Below are 22627 nucleotides of genomic sequence, written 5' to 3'. Positions count from 1 at the left end.
ATGACAATTTTTAGGACTTTGTGGAGGAATACTACTTACTATATATGACACCTTCTAAATGAATCCTTTTCATGGGCCCTGTTTAGGAATCAAGATCAATTTTCCAGCCTCACTGTTTGTCCTCCTGAATCTTTGAATGACGCACACATTCAACAGCTTTTCAAAGCATGGCCCTGAGCATCATGGAGTTTCAGGTGTTCTCATTTCTATCAATCAACAAGTCCTTATTCAGTATCCACTACATGTCAGGCATTGTGGTAGATGCTGGGGATCCATGTATAAAGACCGAAACAATCCCTGCTCTCAAGGAGTTTACATTCAGTCAAACAAGACAATAATTACACATATAAGTATATACAGATTAAACATAAAGAGAATACAATAAATAAGTGTATAAATACAATTTAGTGGAATAGAAGCTAGTCAAAGAGAGAGGGCACTAGCAGGTGGGGAAAAGATCAGGAAAGGTTTCATATAGAAGGTACTGTTGGAGTAGTGTCTTGATGAAAGAGAAGGAATCTATGAGGCAAAGTTGAAGAGGGATTGCTTTCTAGGCATGGGATATGGCCACTGCAAACACACAGAACTGGGAGATGTAACACCATTTTCCCTTCTGATAGATGTGTTCTCTGGGAAGATCCTTTAAGTGAATCAGATTTCATTAAATGAATTGGGGAAAATTGAAGGTTTAGGGAAACAAAGAGAAAGCAAACTATTTTTCAAAAATTTGACCTCTTGGAATTATTTTTCCTTTGTTCCAAAATGAAGCAAATGAAACCAGATTTATTCATGTTGGAATATACGTGCATATAAACACATCTAGTGACCATCTACTGTATCCTAAAGGAGAGGAGAATGCATGTATTTTCCATTACCAAAATGGAAGAGAAAGCTAGACTCTCAAAATTTTCCAACAGGCAGAAATAGGGCAGTCTTTTGCTAAAAAGAAAAACATTTTGTACAGCACACTCTACTTAGGAGCATAAACTCTCAACTTACTCTATTTATTGCTCTGCTGTTCAAAAAAGTCTGAGATCCTTCTGTAAACACACGCTTTCCTGTTTTGCCCCTCAGCCTCTTCAGACTTTGCTTCTGTTCTCTTCTTAGACAAGAGTGCTGGCTGTCAAATTTTCTACTGTTTGTTTCCTGGTTCTTTTCTCATCAACTAAAAAGAGCTCTTTCTTTCCCAAGTGGGGTGAAAAGGACTTCAAATGTTAATCCATCACCACTCTTCTCTACCAATGGTTCTTTCATATAGGTCTGTCCATCTGTTTCTCTTCCCAGGCTACTAGCATTGCAGAGCAGCAGACTTGTGGAATCACTAAGGATAACCCCTACACTCTCATTGCAAATAATGATGATGTTGATATGGCATCATTAAAGTTTGCAAAACATTTTACATACCTTGTTTCACGTGACCTTCACATTAACCCTGTGAGTTGGGTGCTATTATGGCCTTCATGTTAAAAAGAGAAAACTGAGATCCAGTGAGGTTAAAACTACTTGCCTAGATCCCACAGCTAGTACCCCAAGGGAAGACATGAACCGAGACCTTCCTGACTCCAAGCCCAGGGCTCTATTATCCACTATACTATGTTGCTTCTTATGAAATAGATCAAATCTTTTGATACAGTTGCTTCAAATGGATTTAGAAATTAATTGAATTTCTCTATCACTGAGGGAGGACACAAAATAATGCTAGTGAGAACCTCCATTAATATTTTCTTCCTTCTAATTTTTAGCATGAATATCTGAATTTTTAAAAATGTACAACAATTTTTAGAAAAAAAATAAAAGCAGAAAAAACCAACAAACCAACAAACCAACACTAACCAAATCCCTGAACAAATGGATTCAGCGTAAGATTCATGAATTGTGTGATTGTAAAAACAGATTGACAAAAAGGGGTGTTATACCCAGAGAGACAAAGCTGACCTATGGACCTATAAAATCCATTACAAGCTGAGCTTTCAGCATTCCCAAAGGCAAATGATGCCTGGGAATTATTCTTAGATCGAAATCTCCCTTAAATAATTCAGATTAGCTGCTTTTAGAGAGATGTTGCTCTGCTCAAAAGTATTAAGTTTTGATGTTTCACATTGTATTTCTGAGTGTCATCTTGTGACACAAGAATGCTGTGTTCAGGCATGTTAGATTGTGACTCATCATCTTTTCTCCCCAATTATCTCCTTTTTTGGGGGATAGGGGTGGTCCTAGCCTTGACTTCATAGGGGTAGTTAGCTCCTAGTGTGGAAAAATCTCTCCACTAAAGCAGAGCAGCAACTTCCTGTCTAGGACACTGAATAGTTAAGGGATTTGCTCAGAATCACATAGCTAGTATATGCCAGAGGTGGTCTTGAACCCATGTCTTCCTAAGTCTAAGACTGACATACTCTAGGGGGCTTCTCTTGGAGGCTTATTTCTTTATTAAATGATAATATCAATAATACTATTTGAAATGTGATAACATTTCTAAAGCATTTAGCATAGTGCCTGGCACATGTTACCATACAAATGCTTATTTCCTTTCCTTCCCTATTGCTTTAAAATATTTTAATAATTATACATCATTACTATTTTAATAAGATTCATATTATTCATAATTATTACTTAAATGTCAAAAATGAGAAATATTCTAGTTACTTATTGGTAATGAAATAATTGGAAACAAAGTAGGTATTCATTGAGCAGAGAATGGCTGAATATGAAAAATTTGGAAAAAATGACATTATTTCATCATAATAAAATTGAATGTGAATACTTCAGAGAAACCCGGGAAGATGTTTATAAATTGACAGAGAGGGAAGTAAAATCAAGAAAAAATTTACAAAATGACTACAATAATGTAAAGAAAAGCAAGTGTGAAAGACACCAGAACTTAAATCTATGTGATGACCAGTTGACTCGAAGGAAGTGATAAAAGAACTTTATATTTGACCCTTAATTATACTCCGAGATACGTACTATCATTTTTATTCATTTTATAGATGAAGAAATTGAGGCACATAGAAGTTAAGTGACTTACTCAGGGTCACATAGCTACTGAGTCAGGATTCAAACTCAAGCCTTTCTGATTCTGAGTTGCACATTCTTTCTGCTACACAAACTTGTCCAACAGAATTGGAATGCAAAAATACAGAAGGGGAAAGAAAACATATTAAAACAAAACAAAACAAAAACCACCTATATTGAAACACACGAAAGTTTTACAAGGTAAACATATTGACCTTTAAGATAGGATGTAAGGAGCTAATGTAAGTAGGATAGGTCTTCCAGAAAACACCATAAAAACCCTGAATGTCATTCTTCAATAAATCCATCAGAAAAACCAAACCTGCTCAGAAATGTTGAAAGCAAATGGAAAATTACAGCTAATGAGATTCACATAATGCCAACAGAAAGAAGTCCATCGTTTAATTCACTAACAATTATCTTGGTCAAATTTCAGGACTAAAATATCAAAGAACATATTTTATAGGAATGGTAATAAATTTTTAAAAAATCTTTCAAGTTTCAACAAAAATACTTCCAAATTGATACCAAATGATTAATGACTACATTTGAATTCTAGCCATCCCAACACTTTAAAATCTACACAAATGCACTATGAACTACTCAACATTTTCCCACATTTCCCAATATTTTCCAAAAGAATAGTATTACAATAATTATTAAGTGATTTGCTAAATCTGGGTAAAATCTACGTGTAGAATGTCCCTGATCTATAAGTCTAGTAACCCTGTAAAAAAAATAAATGAAGGTAAGATCATTAGTTGTTTTCAAAGGAGCCATGTTAGCTCCTTGTGATCTTGATTCCTTATCTATGTTTACTAACCATCCCTTTAATAATATATTTCAGAATTTTCCCAGGAGTAAAATTTGGCTAATAGGCTTATAGTATGCCAACTCTCTTCTCTTCTCTTTTTGAAATTCAGGACAGTTGCCCTACTCTAGTCTTGTGCTATATATATTGTTTTCCATGAGCCTTTAACTTTTGCTCATTGCATCATATAAGCCTTCTGCCATTATTCTTATGGGACTACATCATTTTACTCACTTTCTTCTACCTGCGTTTGCTTCTATTTTCCATCCAAGTCTTAAAATATTGGTGCCTTGGGGGATTTCCTGTGCATTTACACCAGTCTCCTAACAATTTTTACAAGTGTGAGTATCTGTTTTGCTTTCCTAGTTCACAACAAATTAGAAGCAGCAAGAGAGAGGATGAGAGTGAGAGTGATTAGAAGCAGACAGAAGATCAGAAAAACTAACAGTTGACAGACAGACATGGAGAGCAGAGACAGAAAAAGAAAATGTTGACTTATGCCACAGCCAATCTATCTAGACCTGCAAGGAAATTTAGGTGAAACTAATCCAGTTCCTTTATTTTAGATAGAAGGAAAGAAATTAAAAGAAAATAAACTTTTCTGAACACATAAAATTAAAACAAAAGCTTTTGCATAGGGAATATCGAGAAGAAATTAGAAGAGAGAATAGAATGGGGAGGGGAACAAGAAGGAGAGAAAAACAAACATTTATTAAGTGCCTACTATGTGCCACTGTGCTAAGTGCTTTACAAACATCTCATTTTGGGAAGATATTTGCATTAAATATCATGGATAAAAGCTTGATTTTCTTTTTTTTTTTGCCTTTTTTTTTTAGGCAATTGGGGTTAAGTGACTTGCCCAGGGTCACACAGCTAGTAAGTGTCAAGTGTTTGATCTGAGGCCGCATTTGAACTCAGGTCCTCCTGACTTCAGGGCTGGTGCTCTATCCACTGCGCCACCTAGCTGCTCCTAAAAGCTTGATTTTCAGGGGCATATGAATTTCTTTTTCCTTCCCTCTTTAAAAAAAGTTCTTTTTCTCCAATTAAAGATTTTTCTCCCTCATATCTTGCCCTTTATCACCCATTGAGAAGGTCAGAAAAGCAAAACCTATTACAAATATGTATAGTCACACAAAAGGCATTATCAGCTATGAGTTTTTCAAGGTCATAGTAGAAAGATTCAGACTCAGATCTTCTGACTCCAAATTCAATGTTTTTTTTTCCACATTGCATATGCTACAAATAATGTATATTCTAAATAATGATACTGAATCAGAAAATAGGGGGAAAAAAAGAATGAATTCAGTATCCTCCAGTCAGAAAGTAGGCATGTGGGGAATATATTTTAGAAAGTTTTTCGGGGAAGTAAAAGATATTGTAAACTTTAGTTATCTAGAAAACTTAATCAACTGTCTGAGTGTTTGGAATTAATAATGTGTCTTTATAGAATGACACAGTGCCTGAAAGGCCCCTCTGGTGGATTCATTGCCTCCATTGAAGGTCAAAGGCTAGACATGAATGGCTTCAGGGACTTGACTATAAGACAACCAGGAGGGATTCTAGCTATCTAAGTACTCATCAAAATTGAAATTTATTATTCTCAACAAGCAAAAGCAGTCGCCGTATCTTTGGCTATGATCATTTAAATTGCACCAATTGCTTGGAAAAATAAAAAATAAAACAGATGGAGAGTATAAGCCATAGTAACAACTTAAGTTCTTCTTTACATTAAAGAGTGAAAGCCCTCAGCTACTGTTATTAATAATGGTCAATTAATTATTAATAATGTAGCACTTTAAGGTTTGCAAAGCATTTTATGTCTGTTTTCTCATTTGATCCTTATAGCAACCCTGGAAGGTAGATGTTATTATTATTATTATTATTATTATTATTATTATTATTCTCATTTTCTAGATGAGGAAACTGAGAGAGAGATTTAGTGACTTATCCAGAGTCATGCAGCTAGTAAGTGTCTGAGGCTAAATTTGAACTCAGATCTTCCTAACTCCAAATCCAGCACTCTACTGCATCACCAAACTTCCTCTAGCATAGGAAACAATTTTCATGCTTAGAACAAATTTTAGATTCATGTCCATTTTAGATCACTTAGTTATTCAATTAACCTCATAAATATTAGGTGTCTAATATGTGCCATGATTCCTTAACGATCGCCTGTTTCAAAAAAGTAAGTCTCGGGGAAGGCACAATAGTTATCAGTGACTAGATAAATGAGCTGTCAGGCGCTCTCTGATTTGGATGGTAATCCCTCTGTGTCCACTCTTGCCAATAAGTGAATTTGCTTCTCCTCAAAGGAATCAAAACCTGTGTAATATAAAAGTCAGGATGAACCCTCAAATAGAGGCCGCTCTAACTTGGATTACTTCCTACCCCCTCTCCCTTCCATAGGTGTACCAGCCGAGGCTGTTGACAAAAGATGAACACTTCAATGGAGATGGAAATTAAGTAGAAAGCTGTTTCCAATGCCAATGCACATTAGCCCGGCAATGTCTTGTGAAACCACCCTGCTTAATGTGGTCCTTACAAACAGGAATAAAATACCATTTTCTCCGAAGTGGCCAGGGCCTGATTTTCTGTGGTGCAGTCTGGGCTAACAGAAATGACTGCTTTATTCTGAAAATGAAAACTGAATAGATCTGGACCAGCTATTTGCTTACGATGAAAACAAAATAGCATCTTTGGCCTCTCAGCAGAGAGTCCACTCGTTGTAAACTTGTCTGCAGGATAAATGATTACTATGAGAAAGCTTATTACCAGTAGATGCTTCTGGGTTAAGAGAGAAAGAGAAGGGGGAAGGCTGGATAACTCAGGTTCAGGTAAGCCAATCTGCCTTGGCTTAAGAGAGGGAGAGAATCACTTTATAGGATGCTTTAGAGATGGCAGCATGTCAGAGTCCCTCAGGATCACTTTCTGACCTCCAATAATTTATACAATTTATGGCTACTCAAGCTTGTCCAGGCAATTTTAGACTGTTGCAAGAGTAAATAATTTAGTTGTGGATTATAACAAGGTCCCCTTAAATACTTCATTGGGATAAAAGCCATTGTGATTGCATCATTTTCTTTGGCCAAACCATCCCCTTAGGTAAGGCTGAGTACAGTTTCAGGCCTACAAAGGTGTGAGCAGCTATGGGTGATGAGCATGAGTGATGCAACTGGCATGGGGTTGCCTGAGTTCACTACCTAGATGAGATCACTGGTTTCTCTAAGAAGACGACCTTTATTCTTTGGACATCATTTTCCTTGAATGTGTCTTATGGGCCAGGGATAGAGGTGGACAGTCAGGTTCATGGATAATATAAACCAAGAATCCTTCTGCTGCTCTTCCAGTTAGGTTGGGACTGTTTATTATAGGTCGAAATTAACCCTAAGAAGGGCAGCTAGGTGGCACAGCACATAGAACACTGGCTCTGGATTCAGGAGGACCGGAATTCAAATCTGGCCTCAGACACATCATATTTACTAGCTGTGTGACCCTGGGCAAGTCACTTAACCCCATTGCCTAGCCCTCCAAAAAAAATTTTTAAAAAGACTGACCCTCTGAAAAGGAAAAAAGGCAAGACCTTAGTAAATTCCATAAATAATTATTTCTTTTTCACAGATTTTGGTAAACTGAGAAATGGAATCTAAGGTCCCGCCAGCCTGACTTTCACCAAAATCTGAAAATGTAATAGATATGGGCAATACAAGATTCTGGGTGCTATGGTTTGGAAAGGGCATTGTTCAACGTCAGAGTACCCAGAGGAGGGCAATGAGAATGGTAAAGGGTTCTAAGTCCATGCCACAAGAACTAACTGAAGACACTGGAGCTGTATATCCTGAAAAAGAGAAGATTTAGGGTAGGCATGATAGCTGTTAAAGTGGTATAGTGTTATACCTGGTATAGCTGGTGCAGTCTTAAGACTACTAGCTCTGGAATGAGAGGATTTAGGTTCCAATCCCTCCTCTGACACTTATTACCTGTGTGACCCTGGGCAAGACATGTAACCTCCCTAGGCCTCTAAGGTAAAATAAAGGAAGTAGATTAGATCTGGCTTCTGAGGTCCCTTTCAGGTGTATATTTATGGCTTTAAGAAATATCTGAATGGCTGGAATGCGGAGGAGGGATTATTAGACTTGTTCTCCTGGGCTTCAGAGAACTAGGTGCATCAGTCGAAGTTGAAAAGGGGCAAGTGCCCCTTCCATGCCAAGAAAAACGTTCTAACCATTCAAGCTACTCATAAGTAGAGTAGATTGCCTTAGGAGATAGTGGGCTTCTCCACATTGAGATCCTTGAACAGTGGAAAGATAATCACTTGAGTTGGGGGGATGGTAGAGAGAATTCTTTTGCGTGTGTGAATTGGCTAATGGCTTCCAAAGTTCCTTCCAGTTCTTAAAGTCTCAGATTCTGTGAATTGCAGATAAAAGAAGTTTGTATTTATCTTTTAAATAGAAGCCTAACAGCAGTGTTTGGGGGAAGGGTGAGACACTCTTAGCTTCACCACTAGACCCCACAAGCCATTCCAAATTGCCTTTAGCAAGTATTGGTGGTGATAGATTTCATTTCGGTCAAAGGTATCCGTCATGTGACATATCTTAAATTATGAGAAAGCCTATCAATTACCTCAGTTCAGCAGAATTACAATATTACAATCTCAATAAAAAAGGTCTATTGGCATGTGGTTGTATGGATTTTTTTTTCCTCCAGGTACAAGAGAGACATTTAAAATTTTGACTGAATATTGATTTCTTTTCATTAAGGTTGTATGATAACTTTCTAACTCACTATACTACTTAAGTGGTGATTCACATCTTTTTCTCCACTGTAGTTTTCATAACCTCATTTTGGGGGGAGTGAGAAGTGAGCTCACAGCCAGCCACAGAAAGTGAAATCATTCGAATTTGTCTGCCCTGTCAGAAAGTGCTACTGAAGAAATAAGAGCTTAAGAGTTTGGTGTTAAAATCTAAAACCTTAAAGAGCCATGGAGTCTAGGGGAACATGATCAGTAGCAGACCTTGACATTTGTAGGCCTCTTTGACTTTTTCCTCTTACTAACGAGCGAACAAGGTCACTCTACCTTTAGCGATTTTTGGCTGCCACCTCCTCCTGAAGCCATAGACCTCAGCCAGTCTTATCTACTTAGCTCTCAATCAGATGCCCCATCCTTCTCTTCACTTTCTCCTCCTCACCCCTGTCTCTGACTGGGGAGGAAGTAAATGGTCAAGCTAGTATGAACCTGGATTTAAACATGGACTCAATTTCCTCCCATCTTTGGTGTTGAGAGTCCTACAGCTTTAACAATATCACACGGTCTTTGATTTGTAAGCAGGGATGTACTAGAGCCTATTCTCACTGCCTTGTCTCAATTTTTAGGTATTCGGGGTGAACACTTACCCCTTAGAAATGAGCAATTGCAGCAGATCAGGGCTTGATTTATTGTTTTGTTGATTGTCCAGATTTAAGAAAGCAATGGAGAAAATGCCAATAATAGAAATTAAATGTAAAAGTGTACATCGCCCTTCCCTTGTTAACCATTTACCAGGAAATCCTTGCATTGTTCTATAATGCTTGAGCTCAGCAGAAGTGCAACAGCAGGCTCAGAGAATTAATTATCAGCATCAAATTGAGGACCTAGTAATTGCGGGATGATGATGATGACAACAAGGATGATGATGATGATGATGATCAGCATTTATATAGAGCTTAAAGTTTTGACAAGTGCTTTACATCCATTGTCTCATTTAAGCCTCACAACATTCCTGGTATAAGGGGGCCTCAGAGGGATATCTAGTCCATTTTTCACTTGAACAAGAATTCTGTCTCCAATATTCTTGGCCAATGGTTGTCCAGAAAAAAAACCTTGAAGATTCATAAGATCCTCTAACCAACAGGTAAGTTGACTCAATTAGATTATAAGAGTCTTGGGGTAGGGCTTGGAACTTGGAAGAGGTTATTTCTATTGTGAACCCTTATGACAGAACCTGTCACCAATTGAAAATAAAATGAAAATCTAGTTACATGCTTCCTCATACCTCTTTGCTGATCTGTCTTTAGGTGTTATATATCTTCCTACCAGCCTATGAGGAATACCAATCATAGTTCTTATAGTGAAGCCTGGGACAAAATAAGACTTAATTCTTGGTGGTATCCATCACTAGATCTAACATGTTGACTTTTTTTCCTTTTTTAAAAAAATATTTATTTATTTTTGTTTTCAACATTTATTTTTATAAGATTTTGAGTTCCAAATTCCCCCCTTCACTTCCCCCTCCCCAAGATGGCATGTACTCTGATATAGACTATATTTAACCTGTTGGTTTTTTATGTGGTTTAAGTGGAGAGGGGGTTGTTAAAAAGACATGATGAAGAAAGATAAGCGAATACCTTCCATTCCATTTGCTTTTTGCTATACTTCTTTAAGAAGCCTTATAGGATCTGTGTGTGGCAACTAAATGTTAGTGTTTCTAAGACTATGGTGTGCTTGTAAATATTTAACAACAGGCTGGGGGAGGCAGATATCCATGACATATGTTTCAGTTTAATCTGCATCGTTAACATTTTTCCATCACTTTCTTAAGTCAAAACAATCAAGCAAACATTAACTCAACTCCTGATTTGTAGTTGGCTGATTTCTGAGTTGTAAGTGTTCACACTGAAAATTTAACAACCAGCTCTTATGAACCTGAATTTTGAACTGACTCAGGATACTCCTCTCAGCATGCTAGGAATGGAGGGAAGCATTGGCTAGGAGCGATAACTGTTTGGATCATATGAATAGAGGCACTAAACAATCTGATCCCAAGGCCCTAGAAAGGAAATTGCCTGAGGAGCTTGTGGGACTCATAAGTGTCTCTGGCAGTAGTACAGGATCCCAAGTTCCAACAACGCCACATTCTCCTCCTCTGCTCTGACAATAGAGCAATCACTGTTGGTCTGGAGCGGAAGGAGATGCTACCACTGCCCTACATGTAAGCAGGTGAGAAAAAGCTGTGTCCCCAGGACTACTGAAATAGTGACAAGTGTAGTCATGATTCCCTATATTGGAACTAATAGTGCATTTTCCTCTTGATATAGTAGAAAGAGCACTTGGTAGTGAGTTGGAAGGCATCTTCAAGGTATTTATAGTCTTGGGCAAAGAAGCAAGATATGCTAATACCTATAACATAAGGTGAAATAGGATATATGTGTAAAATAGCACGACATGGCAGGAATTCAGATGAAGTAATCATTACCGCCTGGGGGATCAGAGAAGATATTGTGGAGGAAGAATCATTTGAAATGGGCCTTTAAGGATGGCTGGATTGCAGCTGGAGGTAGAATTGGGGAAGGAGATTTTGAGAAGAAAATGGAATGAATTAAAACACAGAAAGCAGAAATCAAAGGCAGGTGGGCCATTTTGGCTGAATGCCTTGCATGCAAACCTTTGGCACTTAGATTTCTTTCAGTGGCAATAGAGAAGCACTGAAGTTTTCTGAGTAGTGGAATAATGTGATCTGACCATGATAAATGTTTAAAAAGTGCCCTGTTAAATGGAAATTTTATTTGTGATTGGTAACGATCATAAGTTGGTTACTTTGCTCCAAAAGATCCATGAATCCATCAGCCAATTCAAGTGAGCGAATGTTAAGTGTATACTCTGTGCAAAGTGTTATGTTTACATCTATCAGTGAAGATATCCTATCCATTGAAACACAACACAACCTGTCCATGCCATAGTAGATGGTTTAAAGAACTGCAGTGGCAAAATTACACACACACACACACACACACACACACACACACACACACACACACACACACACGCTCATACAAACACATAAGGGTGGAGTTCATTCAATGGAATAAATCAATCAAATTATCTCACTTCTTTTAAAGTGTCCTTAGTGTTCTCAGCACAGATGTTTTAGCTAGGGGAGAACACTTCTCTTTTAAATGAATCATAGCTTTGAGTTAAAACTAAGGAAAAGTCTATGATTTACTAGCATGGCATTGCACAGGAAATGCTTTTGAATTGGCTGAGGACACCTGATCATGCTCTATGGGTTGTTTGTGAAATATCAGGGGCAGCTGGGTGGTGCAGTGGACAGAGCACTGGCCCTGGAGTCAGGAGGACCTGAGTTCAAATCTGGTCTCAGACCAGACACTTGACACTTATTAGCTGTGTGACCCTGGGCAAGTCACTTAACCCCAATTGCCTCCAAAAAAATGACATATTTATGAAATATCAAGCCAGTTTAGAGGCTAAGAGATTCAAAGAGACTACATTATAGCTAACTTCCTGTGAAGGAGTTATGGCATGATATGTGGTAATAATAATAATCGTTACCTGGTGACCATCTTTCTGGTCCTGAACACCTCCAAACCAGAATCCAACTTGGAAGGACCTGTAAGAAGCCATGGTTTGTTGGTAAAGTCTTTGATAATCCAGTCACCCCTAGCACCGCAGTCATGCGGCATCTAAGTGAGATTTTTGTAGGTGATTGTGTATTACCATTTTTGAATATAAAGATGTTGTCATTTTATAGGACTTGTATTTATTTGTTCAGCTTTATATCTTTTTGAAGCATTTAAGCTTCAGGAAACCTTTTTTTTTCTTTCTCTTGGAAATGAGAAATCAAATCTTGTTGGACAAAATGAGAATTCACCCTGTCTACAGAGTTTTATTTTTCCTCTAATTTTAGCATCATAACAAAATGCACTCTTCCATCTGCAGCTGTTATGAAGTTAGAGAATGATGCCATGTGTCTCTGTTGGCCCCCATATGTCTGAATCAGTTGGCAAAATCAGAGAGACCAAGATTCCCAAGGATTTTCTAACAGACACACTTTTTTTTTTACAGACACACTTTTGTACTAGCAATTTTCTTTCCTGCTCTCCTTTTGTGTAAGGAGAAATCTAGAAGGGGTGGGCAAAAGAAAATTCAAGTATGATATTGGGATAAATGAAAAACATAAACAAGTGTATTTCCATCAAGAAGACAGAAATGGTAACTGAGCTATAATAATCCTTAAAGACAGGTTAGTAATGAGAAAAGTAAAAAGATCTGAATGACTGCATATTAACTAAATGCATTTTAAAATCAGAGGGAGAGCTAGCAACCTATGTTTAGAAAAATGGTTTTAAACTCCTCACTAGCCCAACCTTACTGTATAGGCTCAGTGCAGTTATATGTTAGTAACAACATCATTAACAATATTAAGGGAACATAGGACTTCCCTAATTGTTCCTGCTTATTCATCCGTTCAGCTATTTGACAAATGTGTCTTAAGCACTTACTATGTTTAATATACTATGCTTAGTGCTAGGAGACATGCAAATAAAAAAAATAAGATAGAGATTCTGCCCTCAAGGACTTAATTGGTTTAATTCACAAAAATCTAGAATTTTAGAGTTGGAAGCCTCTTTAGAGGCCATGTATTTTAAAACTTGCATGAAAAAGACTCCACTCAACATTAAATCTGACCGTTGGTCATTGACCTTCCTTTTTAAACTTTTATTTTAATAACATATATTAATTTTAATAGCATATACAAATAATATATACTTTATGCCTTTTAATAACATATGTTAAGTGCCTACTATACACAAATATTAACAAATATATGAGCATATATTAAGTGCCTACTAGGCACAAATGACTGCTAGGTGATGGGTAAGCAAAATCAAGACAAAAAGGAGATAGGAAATAAGCATTTATATAACACCTACTATGTGCCAGGAACTGTAAGCACTTTACAAATATATCATCTCATCTGACTCTCACAGCAACCTTTTGAGGTAGCTGCTATTTATTATCCCATTTTACACTTAACAAAACTGAGGCAGACAGTGGTTAAGAAACTTGCCTATGATCACATAGCTACTAAGTGTCTGAGGCTGATGTTGAACTCAGGGCTTCCTTACTTTTGGCCTAGCCCTCTATCTACTTTGCCATTAGCTGCCTACTCCCATCAAATATTCCCAGATCTTAAGAAACTTACATTTTCTTAGAGCAAAATTCCACCTTCTACTTTTCAAATATGGAGAATTACTTACCTCCTATGGCTGTTAATTTCACTTTTCAGTTCAAGTGAACAAATATTCATTACATACCTACTATGTTGATGGCACTGTGCCAGACTCTGGAGATCCAAAGGCCAAATGAGAGGCTTTTAAGGACCTTATATTCTCTTGGAGTATACATGAGTATACATGGGGGTGGGGGGAGCACATTTCTGACATGAAGGATCCCCTCCTCCCTTTCCCCTCCATGCAGAGATATAGAGGTGTACTACAGATTCACACAGGATTCCAGAACAGGGGAGTGACATCATCAGACCTATGCCTTTATTGTTCAGAAGTTTTGCCAAAATCTGGCTCTGTCAGTTCTTCCTATTAATCCTAATTCTGATGTTTAGAGCCAAGAAAAACAAGTTTTATTTCTCTATTACTTGACAGCCATTCATATAATATACTTGGAGACAATTAACTTGGTCTTATTATATTCCCTGGCCACTGCCCTCACCTTGACTTCAGGCTACTTCAACTTTCTTGATCAGGTTTATGTTGGACAAGTTGACTTCAGAAATCCTTTCTAACTGAGCTTTCATGAATCACTTCAGCTGGTCATAGTATGATGTGGTTTCAAGCCTTCTCATCATCTTGGCTACCCTGCTTTCTATACCCTCCAGTTTGTCAAAGTTTATTTCAAAATGTGATACCAACTTGGCTTGATTAGGATAGAGCTCCATTGATGCTAGAGCCTTTCCCTCCAAATCAGCTTTTATCTATTTCATCTCTATTTGCATGTACTTATATATCTACATACTCTCTCCCCTAGATAGATTATAAGCTTCCTGAGGTCAGGGACTATTCTACTTTTTCAAATTGCATTCCCAGTTTCTGGAATGGTTTCTGGTACATAGTAGGTACTTAATAAACATTTGTTGACTGACCAATTGATTAATTGTATTGGAGAAGGAGAAATCTTCAAATGAAAAGAATTCTTCAATAGCTACAAATTAAACCCTGGAAAAGAGAAGAAATTCTAGACAAGACATTGTTAAGTGCTTTCTGTGTGCTAGGCACCATGCTAAGCAGTGGGGACAAAAATACAAGAAAGTGAGGCAATCCTTAACCTCAAGTTCACATTCTAATAGGGGAAGGCAAGCCCCAAAGAGGACCTAGAAAGGAAGGAGAGCCAGTGTGGAGAATGAGCTACTTCAGAATGGCCAGGAAGTGATGTGGAGGTCTGGTTCTAAGAAAGATAAGATGAAAACTAGACTATTATAGCCAATGGTGGTTTTAGGGGCACAGAACAAGATTCTGGAGAGAACGAAATAAGAAGAATGAGAAAAATAATAGAATCAGCCATAAGAATGTTTTAAAAATTTAATATAATAATTGAATTAAGAATTAGGTAGTGAAATTAGAGCTGTCAAAGAAAAACTTGAAAGAAATAGCAATGGTTTAGAACACAAGCTTGATGATTTTAATAAAGCAGTGGATACCCTTAAATAGAATGGAAAAAGCATAACTAAAGACATCTGTGATGTTACAAGAAATATGAGTCTCCTAAATCAAAAGAAAGAAAATAGAGAAAAAAATTAGGTCTCAGTAAAAAAAGGCAATTGAAATGGAAGACAGAATCCAGAGAGAAAATCAAAGAATAGCTGACCTCCCAGAAAAACAAAACAAAACAAAAAACTGGTAAAATGTGATACCACATTTAAAGATATTATGCTAGAAAAATTGCTCAGAAGTGTTATAGGCAATAAACATATATTTATCACCTTCTATGTGCCAGGCACTGTGTTCCAGCCCTTATTAAACTTATGATTTATTAGAGAGAAGACAATACACAAAAGAAATCTGAAAAGCAAGGGGACAGGTTATTGGGTTGGTGGAGAAGTCAAATAAGTAAAAAATATGAGGGCAATAGGAGAGAGATGAGGTGTCTGTCCTGCCCCTTTTCCTTAAATTGAGGAGTTTATGACTTCACCCTCCATTCAGGGAGTCAGAGGAGACTGATAATGTGTGAGTAACAAAGCTGATTGGATCTTCCAAGATGATGAGATTTCCTAATGATGACTTTACTGAGGGCATGGGGGAGAAGTCAAAGATATCCCAAAGGGAGTGCAACCAGAGAAGACAAAGAATCCAAAATGAATGCTGCTAGGTGGGAAATGAGATATCTGAGAAGGTCAAAGTTCAGATCACTAGAATACATATTATGCCATTACAAAGGATCTCTAGATTTAACTCCCCAAGAAATGTTGCAAGCAAGGTCCAGCAATTCCAGTTCAAAAAGAAAATCTTTTAAGTAGCTAAAAAAGAGACAACTCATATACCAAGGAACCCCATCAATGATGAGAAATTAAATAAAAGGTTGAAATATGATATAATGAAAAGCAAAGAAAAATATTTCATGTCCAAGAATAACATCCCATACATTTAAGAATAATTCCATAGGATTTTTTTTTTAATTCAGAGAAGTAATGACTTCTAAGGATTCATTCTGAAGGAAAGTAACAAAATTGACTGGTTTCTAAAATTCAATGGAAAAAATAAACAGTTGATCAATCAGCAAGCATTATTAAGCCCCTGCTATGTGGTAGTCACTGTATTCTTCAGTAGCTAGTTAGTCTAGCTAGTTAGTCACAAATATGCTAGGTTACATTTCTGCCCTTCAGATTCAAGGTCAAATCCTTCATTAGTTTCCCTTGATGTTCATTAAAACATTTAGACTTCTGGTGTCTAAATCACATTTTATATCATTGGAGAAACATTCCATAGAATGGATAATCTATTAAGTGTGTGTTTTTTGGTGGAATCGCATAGCTTAATATCATCTGTGTACATCAAGTAATTAATATAATATTTTGGTATGATAATTTGGAAGCCATATTCAATTGTACTTAGGAGACATAATAATGTATATAAAGCAAGGTAAAATCTTATGGAACTTAAAATATCCCCTGGAAAAAAAGCCACTTTTAAAATCAATTGTCCTAGACATTATTGGGTTGGTGACACATTTTAAATAGATGACAGTTTTCCACATTTATAAAAAATGCTTTAACTTTCTCTGTTTATTAGGATCTCCTTATACATTTGCAGTTTTTTCATAAGCCATGAGTGCAGAACTGAGTTAAAGATTTGGCAAACATCAATTAAGGCAAATGTTATGGTGCTTTCAGGTGGTTTGTTCAATAATTATCAAGTCAACAATAAATTTTTCTTTACACTCTTGGGATTTTTGGACCACCATTTTTGTTTCTCAGTAATTTTTTGTTTTCTTATGTGTTTATATGTGTTTTTAGTCATACAAGCTGTAAACAATTTGTATAAAGTACATAACTGGCCTATATTTAGAAGGACCACAGGTCTTTGATAATAGATATGTGATATGTTCTCAATGTGGGTTCTGACTTGCTTCTGAGAAGAAGCTAGTAAAATGGTTTGCTAGTAATTCATGTACCAGTGTGAAGCATTTGCACCAATTAATTATTGGTCTTATCTGGCCCATTGGCTTTCCAATATTCCAGAAACTAGCATTTCAGTCAACTCCTTTAATGTAACAGTTGTGTCATTAATTATATTAGTGGTGTGCAAGTTTTCTGCCTTATATTTGATCCAACTAACATTTTGCTTGCATTGGACTTTTTGTGGTCATATAAATGAGCAGAAATTTTCCACAAGAACCTCCTTTGTGATCATCTAAATAAGCAGAATTTCCCTACAACCACCACCTTTCTCTATGTCCTCCATTTTCTTTGACTGTCAAGTAATAATTCTGATTGATGACGAATTGTTCATTTTTTCTTTGCATTGCTTTGATACCTTGTCAGTTTCATCTTTGGACTTTTCCTTTTAAATGATGATGAAGTGAATCTAAAATTTCTAATATTCTCTTGTTTTCCAGGTTCTGTTTAATGTTAGTTTTTGTTTCCTTTGAGTGAAATAGCATTCACATTTCATACCCCTCATATGAACTAGCTAATTGTATAATCTTCCACTGTCTCTTTGTACTTCTTTAATTGCTTTCTTAAGTCATTTATGTCACAGTAGCATGTCTTGCCTGTCCCTAGGTGTATTTCTCAATAATTCCACATTTTTCCTACCATGATTTTTACCATACCAAAAGCAGCCATATGTCCTAGTGTCTTGAAGCATTTCTTTTTATATTTTCTATCAAAGGTTGTGGGAAAATTTATTTGTCCATGATGGTTATGCAAAATGATAGCTTTGAAAAATTGCTCTGTTTTGATATACTTGGTTTGCTAGTTCATGCCACCAAACTCAAAAAGGACTTTTTGAAATTCCATTCTAAGTGAACTCATCTCTTCAAAATAATTTGAAACATCAGAATTATCTTCTTTACTTATTTTTAGGTATAATATCTAAAGTTTTCATTATTGTAGGTTTTCAATTACCTCAGGTTCTTAAACTTTTTCTTATCCAGATTTTATATTTCTTTAATTTCAAATCTTAATGAATTTAATATGGATTTAGGGATAGAATGATTACTTCTGATTGTCCTTCATTGGTATGCAATACATTTTTATGTGACTAATAGTGACAGATACTATTGACAAAAAGCAGTATGAAACTCTTGCCTATTATTATGATGATGATTGTCCAATTCTATTATGGTATGGAACAGGAACATAAAGGAAATATTATATCTTGAGTCCATCTAGTGAGCACTCATGGTTTGACCATTTTAGTTGTCAGTACTATGAGCATTGAAGAATGTTCTGCAGGGAGGATATTAGTATTCCTTTTTTTTTTTTTAAATCTTACCTTCTTGTCATACCAGGGCACAAAAAAGCATCACTAATTCTGCTGTCTCCCACCATAAGCTAATTAGATACAATAGGTTCCATTATCATTTCTATTCAGATAATTCCTAGAACTTTATTTTGAGCCCTAATCTCTCTCCTGAGCATCAATACTGAATCACCAACTCTGTATTAAACATTTGGAATCATGCCTTCCTGAGAGCCCACCCTTCTTCCAAAATTCCTTATTCCTGCTGAGGGAAATGCTCTCTGTCCAGTCAGCCAGGTTTGCAATCCTGGTATCATACTTTACTCCTCATTTTCATTCACCCCTTATATCTAATCAGTTACAACTTAGTTTTGTCTTTTTGTTCTTCTCCACGACATTTTGTACATACGCCCCTTTCTTTCCTTTCACCCCGCCAGTTCAGATGCCATCTCAAGTTTCTCCTTGCTCCAATCCGCTGTCCACATAGTCGCCAAAGTGATTTTCTTAAGGCACAAGTCTGACAGTGTGATCTTCCTACTCAACAAACTGCAATAGCTCTCTCTATATTAGATTGTCAAAGATGATATTCTTTTTTTCTCAAGGTAAGGAACATACTCTAAACTCTACTGCGGAATGAAGAGATAAAATAGTGGGAAAATGGACAGAGAACTGGATTAGGAGTGAGAAGACCTTGGCTTCTATCTCAGCGCTACCACTAACAATATAGGTGACCTTGGACAAGTCATTTCATCTCTTTGGCTTCAGTTTCCTCATCTGTAAAATGAGAGGTTTAGTCTACCTGACCTTTTTTCTGTCTTCCTTTAGTCTATACATATCATCTGAATTTCATCCAGGTTTCCGTTTTGTGGTAGAGGCTATGAATACCAATGGAAGGGATGTTAGGCATACTTTGACTCTTCATAATCTTCTTAATTTTAATATGCTGGAAAATATAAATTCCAAAAAAAGATTCAAGGGTTTTTTTTAATCAAGTGCATAAGTTTTCCTTTTGAATATAAAAGAATATGTTAAATAAATAATATAAATAATATCAAAACAGTAATTTTTCAAAGCTATCATTTTGCATAACCATCATGGACAAATAAATTTTCCCACAACCTTTGATAGAAAATATAAAAAGAAATGCTTCAAGACACTAGGATATATGGCTGCTTTTGGCATGGTAAAAATCATGGTAGGAAAAATGTGGAATTATTGAGAAATACACCTAGGGACAGGGAAGACATGCTACTGTGACATAAATGACTTAAGAAAGCAATTAAAGAAGTACAAAGAGACAGTGGAAGATTATACAGTTAGCTAGTTGATATGTATGTATATGTGGTTGAGCTATTGGGGTGTGTCTAAGTTTCTATAAATACCCAAGAGTAAATAATGGTTAGCCTATAATATCCTTGTGGGCTTTTATACATTTTATATAAATATAATGTAATAGCCTCTTCCTGCAGGACCTCAGGGACACTGTTGCTAAGGGACCAGCACAAAGAGTAATAAATGCAGATTTGAGTTAACAGTGAATTCAATATGAAACAAAGGGGCAGACATCTTTGCTTACTATTAGAAAAATGAAGAAAAGGGTTATATATTGATATCAGTTCACTGTGTTAGGAGGTTGTAATGTATCAAGGGCAAATTAAAAACAGGTTGAAACAGAGACAGGGATTATTTACTTTTTTGAGGGGGGAGAATAGGTGAGAATTACTTGAAACAATTAAGGGAGTTTTAATTATAGGTTAGAGGATGAGAGGCTTTTGAAGCTGGTGTTAATAGAATAAGACTCACAATATTCCTTGATGAACTCCCTATTGTATATCAGGCTTTTCCAGCTTGTAGTTTTAATGTTTTAGGAATATAATTTGAACCTTGGTTCAGGACTTACATATACAGACAAATATTAATTTTTTCCTCTGTCTTTATCTCATCATAAGGGTGGATGCTGGGAGGATGAACTTTTGGACTACAGAAATTCTCAAAGACTTGTCTACTGTACTGTAGAAGGGTTGACATTTTTTTTTCACTGAAAGCACTACTCATCCCAATAGACATGGACCCAGGAAATGTTGAAATAATGTAAAAAAGTTGTTCTTCAAGGGAGGCTTATATTTAGGTCAATACCACATTGACCCTGGACAGGAAAGCATTTATGATCTATTTTGGGGGCAGTGGTTTTAGTTTGGTTAATCATCCTACTTCTGCTATAGCACCATACCATCTCCTGCACCTAGTAAATAAGTGCAAGTCTGAAAGAATATTGGCCTTGGAATCCAAAGAACTGGATTCCAATTCTCCCTCTGACACTTGTTGACTCTGTGACCATACGCAATCCAGGAAACTTTTCTGAGCCTCATTTTCCCTCTTCAAGTAAAATGACGAGGATACTACAATGCTTCCTCCCAGTACTTTTGTGAAGACAGGGCTTGCTTTGTAAGTCTTAAAGCATTACATAAATTGGGGTTAGTATCATTATCATTCATGTACATTTGAAAAATCCAGTGGTGTTGCAGTTTTTGTGACTTCCTTTAGGGATTTAGTTCTGCTGGAAACAGATGTAGCTTTGGCAAAGCATGGGATCTGTCCATCTTTCTGGGGAGCTGTGCCTGTCAGCCCCAGCCCACAGCAAAAGCAGATGCAGTGGCTCATGGAAACATTCAAATTCTTGTACATATTCAATATTTACTCTATCCTTCACCCTTCTGTTTGCATTTCTGTTGTTTTCTCCTTTGTGTGTGTATATGTGTGTTTGTGTGTTTAATGTCAATTCCTTCTGTCATCAAAGACCTTGGTAGTCAAAATGATATTGACAAGAGGTGATGGTAACAGACAAGGGATGTGAGGAGGAGGAGATTGATATATTCTATGGGGCCTTCCGCCTTCTCTTGTCCCATCACCAATTCCCTACCTGCACACTCCTGAACATGATATATAGTAGAGTTGGAAATGGAAAGGGGAAAAAAAAAACCAGTAGAAGAATTGGTATCCTGAAAAATAAATTCTGTAAATGCAAAAGTAAGAGAGGAGGGAAGTGGAAGGAAAGAGAGGGAGGGAAGGAGAGAGGAAGAGAGGAGTGGAAAAGAAAGAGAAGAGAGAAAGAGAAAGAAATAGACAGAGAGGTAGTGGGAGGGGTTGGAGTGTTCAGGGAAGACTTCAGAGAGGAAGTGGAATTGAAGGGAGTCTTTAATGATTAGCATGATTTATATAGGTAAAGGGGAAAAAGGAGAATTTTCCAGGCAACACAGATGAATGACACATGTAAAGGGATAGAAGGGGACATGGGGTGAGGATGGTATGTTTATGGTAAGAAATTGGAGAAAGCAGTCTTAGGAAAGCTTCATAGAAGAGATATGGTTGAAGTTAGGCACTGAAGGATAGATAGAAAGTGAGTGGCTCTTTGATGGAGGAAAGGGAGGGAATCTTGGAATGTGATTATATCAAGAGCAGTATATGGGGGTGGAATAGCACTAGGCCTATTTGGGTAAAAATGAGTAGAACAATATAAACTAGATTTGTGAATGTTGAAGGACAGGATTCAATTCTGCTTTTGACACTCATGTGACATGCTCAGCTTCTCTAAACCTCTGTTTCCTCATCTATAAAATGAGGGGTTGAACTCCATGATGTCTGATGTCTCTTCCAGAGCTAAATCTATGGTCCTATGTTCGGAATCCACTGGAGATAAGAATATAAAATTGGGTTCAGATTATATTATAGAAAGCCCTGAATTCCAGGAAAAAAAAGACCTTTACCTTATGGGAAATGAGGAGTAAAAGAAAAATTTTAGGCAAACAAACAAAAGGAAGCTACATGTTCCATGATGGAGTATGTCAAAGTCAGTCCCTTTCTACATTTAGGTAATGCTAAATACATAAGCCTCCTCAGCTGGAACAGAAATGATAGAAAATACATTCACTATACACTTCAGATTTCTAACCCATGCTGTATTTTCCTTTGTGTCTCCTGCTTCCACTCCGCCCCTGCTTTAGATTTTTCCTATAATGGTGAGGTTTTGGATTCCAATCCTGATTCTGTTACTTACCT

The sequence above is a fragment of the Phascolarctos cinereus genome, unplaced genomic scaffold (assembly GCF_003287225.1).
Source record: "Phascolarctos cinereus isolate Bilbo 61053 unplaced genomic scaffold, phaCin_HiC Scaffold_5;HRSCAF=322, whole genome shotgun sequence".
NCBI lineage: Eukaryota > Metazoa > Chordata > Mammalia > Diprotodontia > Phascolarctidae > Phascolarctos > Phascolarctos cinereus.
The sequence above is the reverse complement of the archived record's forward strand: the minus strand, read 5'-3'. Positions refer to the sequence as shown.